The sequence below is a fragment of the Durio zibethinus genome, unplaced genomic scaffold, assembly GCF_047325235.1.
Source record: "Durio zibethinus cultivar Kanyao isolate XHJ-2024 unplaced genomic scaffold, ASM4732523v1 HiC_scaffold_3, whole genome shotgun sequence".
Taxonomy (NCBI): Eukaryota; Viridiplantae; Streptophyta; class Magnoliopsida; order Malvales; family Malvaceae; genus Durio; species Durio zibethinus.
The window spans coordinates 8139634-8147133 of NW_028323044.1; positions in this window are offsets into that span (position 1 = coordinate 8139634).

The window sequence follows — 7500 nt, forward strand, 5'->3', positions numbered from 1 at the left end:
CAACACAAGGGCCAAGTACCAGCACCCATCGCACGTCATGTGCGCACACCCCCCCGGCCCCCCTCCCAATCGTCGGAACCCCAATGCCGCCGGTCAGGTTCTCCGGCGGTACTCCGGCGATGCTCCGGCGATGCTCCGGCGATGCTGTCCCGAGTGAAAAAAATGCGGCACCAGCACATGCTGGGCCCTGGTGCGGCAGCTTGCCTCGAGCACCATCGGCACACGCTCGGCCCTGGTGCGGTCGGTTGCCTCGAGCACCATCGGCACACGCTCGGCCCTGGTGCGGTCGGTTGCCTCGAGCACCATCGGCACACGCTGGGCCCTGGTGCGGCAGGTTGCCTCGACCACCATCGACAGCCTCGACCACCATCGGCACACGCTGGGCCCTGGTGCGGGCGCTTGCCTCGACCACCATCGGCACACGCTGGGCCCTGGTGCGGTCGGTTGCCTCGAGCACCATCGGCACACGCTGGGCCCTGGTGCGGGCGCTTGCCTCGACCACCATCGGCACACGCTGGGCCCTGGTGCGGGCGGTTGCCTCGACCACCATCGGCACACGCTGGGCCCTGGTGCGGGCGCTTGCCTCGACCACCATCGGCACACGCTGGGCCCTGGTGCGGCAGGTTGCCTCGACCACCATCGGCACACGCTGGGCCCTGGTGCGGGCGCTTGCCTCGAGCACCATCGGCACACGCTCGGCCCTGGTGCGGTCGGTTGCCTCGAGCACCATCGGCACACGCTGGGCCCTGGTGCGGCAGGTTGCCTCGACCATCATCGGCAGCCTCGAGCACCATCGGCACACGCTGGGCCCTGGTGCGGTCGGTTGCCTCGAGCACCATCGGCACACGCTGGGCGCTGGTGCGGGCGCTTGCCTCGACCACCATCGGCACACGCTGGGCCCTGGTACGGCAGGTTGCCTCGATCACCATCGGCACACGCTGGGCCCTGGTGCGACAGGTTGCCTCGAGCACCATCGGCACACTATCGGCCCTGGTGCGGGCGGTTGCCTCGACCACCATCGGCACACGCTGGGCCCTGGTGCGGGCGCTTGCCTCGAGCACCATCGGCACACGCTGGGCCCTGGTGGGTTTAGGCACATCTTCAAATTTCTGCCGTGCCAATGCCATTTTTATGGCTTGTAAATTCATATAATGGTCCCCTAAGCCTTCACGTGAAGTTTCGTTGGAAGATGACTCGTTTTCTATTTTTCATGATTTTCGAAACTTTTTGCGGTTCGGGATTTTTTAAAATTTTTTTATAAGGATTTTTGGCCCCAAATTTTGTAGGCATGATCCTTCTATTTTTGTTGGCATGCACAAAAAAATTCAGCTAAAAACTCGAAGTAGAGAAGATTTTGTGACCGTTTGAAAAAAGTGTCCCCATTTCAGACACTTTAACGGCTACTGGTAGCAAACCTGTAAAATCTCAAATGCTCTTTAAGGGGGTGTGAATTCTCAGAGGTTTGATGAGGGATAGGGGGCCAACACAAGGCCAAGTACCAGCACCCATCGCACATCATGTGCGCACACCCCCCCGGCCCCCCTCCCAATCGCCGGAACCCCAATGCCGCCGGTCAGGTTCTCCGGCGGTACTCCGGCGATGCTCCGGCGATGCTCCGGCGATGCTGTCCCGAGTGAAAAAAATGCGGCACCAGCACATGCTGGAGCCAAGCATGGGCACCGTGGCTCAAAATCGAACTTCGGCCAAGGCCTCGACCATCAATGGCACATGATGACGCATGGTGATGGCACATGCATCGACCATCATCGGCATAGGCTGCCCTTCGGTACGGGCACTTGCCTCGACCGCCATCGGCACAAGCTGGGCCCTGGTGTGGGTTGTTGCCTCAATCACCAGCGGCACATGCTGAGCCTTGGTGCGGGCGGTTGCCTCGAGCACCATCGGCAGACCCTGGGCCCTGGTGCGGCGGGTTGCCCCGATAACCATCGGCACACGCTGGGCCCTGGAGCGGCCGGTTGCCTCGATCACCATCGGCAAAAGCTGGGCCCTGGTGCGGTCGGTTGCCTCGACCACCATCGGCACACGCTGGGCCCTGGTGCGGGCGCTTGCCTCGAGCACCATCGGCACACGCTGGGCCCTGGTGCGGGCGCTTGCCTCGACCACCATCGGCACACGCTGGGCCCTGGTGCGGCAGGTTGCCTCGACCACCATCGGCACACGCTGGGCCCTGGTGCGGGCGCTTGCCTCGACCACCATCGGCACACGCTGGGCCCTGGTGCGGGCGCTTGCCTGGTGCGGCAGGTTGCCTCGATCACCATCGGCACACGCTGGGCCCTGGTGCGGGCGGTTGCCTCGATCACCATCGGCACACGCTGGGCCCTGGTGCGGCAGCTTGCCTCGAGCACCATCGGCACACGCTCGGCCCTGGTGCGGTCGGTTGCCTCGAGCACCATCGGCACACGCTGGGCCCTGGTGCGGCAGGTTGCCTCGACCACCATCGGCAGCCTCGACCACCATCGGCACACGCTGGGCCCTGGTGCGGGCGCTTGCCTCGACCACCATCGGCACACGCTGGGCCCTGGTGCGGTCGGTTGCCTCGAGCACCATCGGCACACGCTGGGCCCTGGTGCGGGCGCTTGCCTCGACCACCATCGGCACACGCTGGGCCCTGGTGCGGGCGGTTGCCTCGACCACCATCGGCACACGCTGGGCCCTGGTGCGGGCGCTTGCCTCGACCACCATCGGCACACGCTGGGCCCTGGTGCGGCAGGTTGCCTCGACCACCATCGGCACACGCTGGGCCCTGGTGCGGGCGCTTGCCTCGAGCACCATCGGCACACGCTCGGCCCTGGTGCGGTCGGTTGCCTCGAGCACCATCGGCACACGCTGGGCCCTGGTGCGGGCGCTTGCCTCGACCACCATCGGCACACGCTCGGCCCTGGTGCGGTCGGTTGCCTCGGGCGCTTGCCTCGAGCACCATCCGCACACGCTGGGCCCTGGTGCGGCAGGTTGCCTCGAGCACCATCGGCACACGCTGGGCCCTGGTGCGGGAGCTTGCCTCGAGCGCCATCGGCACACGCTGGGCCCTGGTGGGGCAAGTTGCCTCGAGCACCATCGGCACACGCTGGGCCCTGGTGCGGTCGGTTGCCTCGAGCACCATCGGCACACGCTGGGCGCTGGTGCGGGCGCTTGCCTCGACCACCATCGGCACACGCTGGGCCCTGGTACGGCAGGTTGCCTCAATCACCATCGGCACACGCTGGGCCCTGGTGCGACAGGTTGCCTCGAGCACCATCGGCACACTATCGGCCCTGGTGCGGGCGGTTGCCTCGAGCACCATCGGCACACGCTGGGCCCTGGTGCGGGCGCTTGCCTCGAGCACCATCGGCACACGCTGGGCCCTGGTGCGGGCGCTTGCCTCGAGCACCATCGGCACACGCTGGGCCCTGGTGGGTTTAGGCACATCTTCAAATTTCTGCCATGCCAATGCCATTTTTATGGCTTGTAAATTCATACAATGGTCCCCTAAGCCTTCACGTGAAGTTTCGTTGGAAGATGACTCGTTTTCTATTTTTCATGATTTTCGAAACTTTTTGCGGTTCGAGATTTTTTAAAATTTTTTTATAAGGATTTTTGGCCCCAAATTTTGTAGGCATGATCCTTCTATTTTTGTTGGCATGCACAAAAAAATTCAGCTAAAAACTCGAAGTAGAGAAGATTTTGTGACCGTTTGAAAAAAGTGTCCCCATTTCAGACACTTTAACGGCTACTGGTAGCAAACCTGTAAAATCTCAAATGCTCTTTAAGGGGGTGTGAATTCTCAGAGGTTTGATGAGGGATAGGGGGCCAACACAAGGCCAAGTACCAGCACCCATCGCACATCATGTGCGCACACCCCCCCGGCCCCCCTCCCAATCGCCGGAACCCCAATGCCGCCGGTCAGGTTCTCCGGCGGTACTCCGGCGATGCTCCGGCGATGCTCCGGCGATGCTGTCCCGAGTGAAAAAAATGCGGCACCAGCACATGCTGGAGCCAAGCATGGGCACCGTGGCTCAAAATCGAACTTCGGCCAAGGCCTCGACCATCAATGGCACATGATGACGCATGGTGATGGCACATGCATCGACCATCATCGGCATAGGCTGCCCTTCGGTACGGGCACTTGCCTCGACCGCCATCGGCACAAGCTGGGCCCTGGTGTGGGTTGTTGCCTCGATCACCAGCGGCACATGCTGAGCCTTGGTGCGGGCGGTTGCCTCGAGCACCATCGGCAGACCCTGGGCCCTGGTGCGGCGGGTTGCCCCGATAACCATCGGCACACGCTGGGCCCTGGAGCGGCCGGTTGCCTCGATCACCATCGGCAAAAGCTGGGCCCTGGTGCGGTCGGTTGCCTCGAGCACCATCGGCACACGCTGGGCCCTGGTGCGGGCGCTTGCCTCGACCACCATCGGCACACGCTGGGCCCTGGTGCGGGCGCTTGCCTCGACCACCATCGGCACACGCTGGGCCCTGGTGCGGCAGGTTGCCTCGAGCACCATCGGCACACGCTGGGCCCTGGTGCGGTCGGTTGCCTCGATCACCATCGGCACACGCTGGGCCCTGGTGCGGGCGGTTGCCTCGATCACCATCGGCACACGCTGGGCCCTGGTGCGGCAGCTTGCCTCGAGCACCATCGGCACACGCTCGGCCCTGGTGCGGTCGGTTGCCTCGAGCACCATCGGCACACGCTGGGCCCTGGTGCGGCAGGTTGCCTCGACCACCATCGGCAGCCTCGACCACCATCGGCACACGCTGGGCCCTGGTGCGGGCGCTCGCCTCGACCACCATCGGCACACGCTGGGCCCTGGTGCGGTCGGTTGCCTCGAGCACCATCGGCACACGCTGGGCCCTGGTGCGGGCGCTTGCCTCGACCACCATCGGCACACGCTGGGCCCTGGTGCGGGCGGTTGCCTCGACCACCATCGGCACACGCTGGGCCCTGGTGCGGCAGGTTGCCTCGACCACCATCGGCACACGCTGGGCCCTGGTGCGGGCGCTTGCCTCGAGCACCATCGGCACACGCTCGGCCCTGGTGCGGTCGGTTGCCTCGAGCACCATCGGCACACGCTGGGCCCTGGTGCGGCAGGTTGCCTCGACCATCATCGGCAGCCTCGACCACCATCGGCACACGCTGGGCCCTGGCGCGGGCGCTTGCCTCGACCACCATCGGCACACGCTCGGCCCTGGTGCGGTCGGTTGCCTCGGGCGCTTGCCTCGAGCACCATCCGCACACGTTGGGCCCTGGTGCGGCAGGTTGCCTCGAGCACCATCGGCACACGCTGGGCCCTGGTGCGGGAGCTTGCCTCGAGCGCCATCGGCACACGCTGGGCCCTGGTGGGGCAAGTTGCCTCGAGCACCATCGGCACACGCTGGGCCCTGGTGCGGTCGGTTGCCTCGAGCACCATCGGCACACGCTGGGCGCTGGTGCGGGCGCTTGCCTCGACCACCATCGGCACACGCTGGGCCCTGGTACGGCAGGTTGCCTCGATCACCATCGGCACACGCTGGGCCCTGGTGCGACAGGTTGCCTCGAGCACCATCGGCACACTATCGGCCCTGGTGCGGGCGGTTGCCTCGACCACCATCGGCACACGCTGGGCCCTGGTGCGGGCGCTTGCCTCGAGCACCATCGGCACACGCTGGGCCCTGGTGCGGGCGCTTGCCTCGAGCACCATCGGCACACGCTGGGCCCTGGTGGGTTTAGGCACATCTTCAAATTTCTGCCGTGCCAATGCCATTTTTATGGCTTGTAAATTCATACAATGGTCCCCTAAGCCTTCACGTGAAGTTTCGTTGGAAGATGACTCGTTTTCTATTTTTCATGATTTTCGAAACTTTTTGCGGTTCGAGATTTTTTAAAATTTTTTTATAAGGATTTTTGGCCCCAAATTTTGTAGGCATGATCCTTCTATTTTTGTTGGCATGCACAAAAAAATTCAGCTAAAAACTCGAAGTAGAGAAGATTTTGTGACCGTTTGAAAAAAGTGTCCCCATTTCAGACACTTTAACGGCTACTGGTAGCAAACCTGTAAAATCTCAAATGCTCTTTAAGGGGGTGTGAATTCTCAGAGTTTTGATGAGGGATAGGGGGCCAACACAAGGCCAAGTACCAGCACCCATCGCACATCATGTGCGCACACCCCCCCGGCCCCCCTCCCAATCGCCGGAACCCCAATGCCGCCGGTCAGGTTCTCCGGCGGTACTCCGGCGATGCTCCGGCGATGCTCCGGCGATGCTGTCCCGAGTGAAAAAAATGCGGCACCAGCACATGCTGGAGCCAAGCATGGGCACCGTGGCTCAAAATCGAACTTCGGCCAAGGCCTCGACCATCAATGGCACATGATGACGCATGGTGATGGCACATGCATCGACCATCATCGGCATAGGCTGCCCTTCGGTACGGGCACTTGCCTCGACCGCCATCGGCACAAGCTGGGCCCTGGTGTGGGTTGTTGCCTCGATCACAATCGGCACATGCTGAGCCTTGGTGCGGGCGGTTGCCTCGAGCACCATCGGCAGACCCTGGGCCCTGGTGCGGCCGGTTGCCCCGATAACCATCGGCACACGCTGGGCCCTGGGGCGGGTGCTTGCCCCCAGCACCATCGGCACACGCTGGGCCCTGGTCCGGGCGGTTGCCCCCAGCACCATCGGCACACGCTGGGCCCTGGTGCGGGCGCTTGCCCCCAGCACCATCGGCACACGCTGGGCCCTGGTGCGGGCGGTTGCCCCCAGCACCATCGGCACACGCAGGGCCCTGGTGCGGGCGGTTGCCCCGAACACCATCGGCACAGGCCAGCCCTTGGTGCGGGCTCCTGGCTCGACCACCATCGGCACACGCTGGGCCCTGGTGCGGGCGGTTGCCTCGAACACCATCGGCACACGCCGGCCCTTGGTGCGGCCGGTTGCCTCGACCACCATCGGCACACGCTCGGCCTTGGTGAGGGCGCTTGCCTCGACAACCATCGGCACACGCTGGGCCCTGGTGCGGGCGCTTGCCTCGACCACCATCGGCACACGCTCGGCCTTGGTGCGGGCGCTTGCCTCGACCACCATCGGCACACGCTGGGCCCTGGTGCGGGCGGTTGCCTCGACCACCATCGGCACACGCTCGGCCTTGGTGCGGGCGGTTGCCTCGACCACCATCGGCACACGCTGGGCCCTGGTGCTGGCGGTTGCCTCGACCACCATCGGCACACGCTGGGCCCTGGTGCGGGCGGTTGCCTCGAACACCATCGGCACAAGCCGGCCCTTGGTGCGGGCGGTTGCCTCGAGCACCATCGGCACACGCTGGGCCCTGGTGCGGGCGGTTGCCTCGACCACCATCGGCACACGTTGGGCCCTGGTGCGGACGGTTGCCTCGAGCGCCATGGGCACACGCTGGCCCTTGGTGCGGGCTCTTGCCTCGACCACCATCAGCAGAAGATGGCCCCTACGTCGAACACCATCGATACATGCCGGGCCTTGGTGTGGGCACATGCCTCGAGCTGGTGCGGGCGGTTG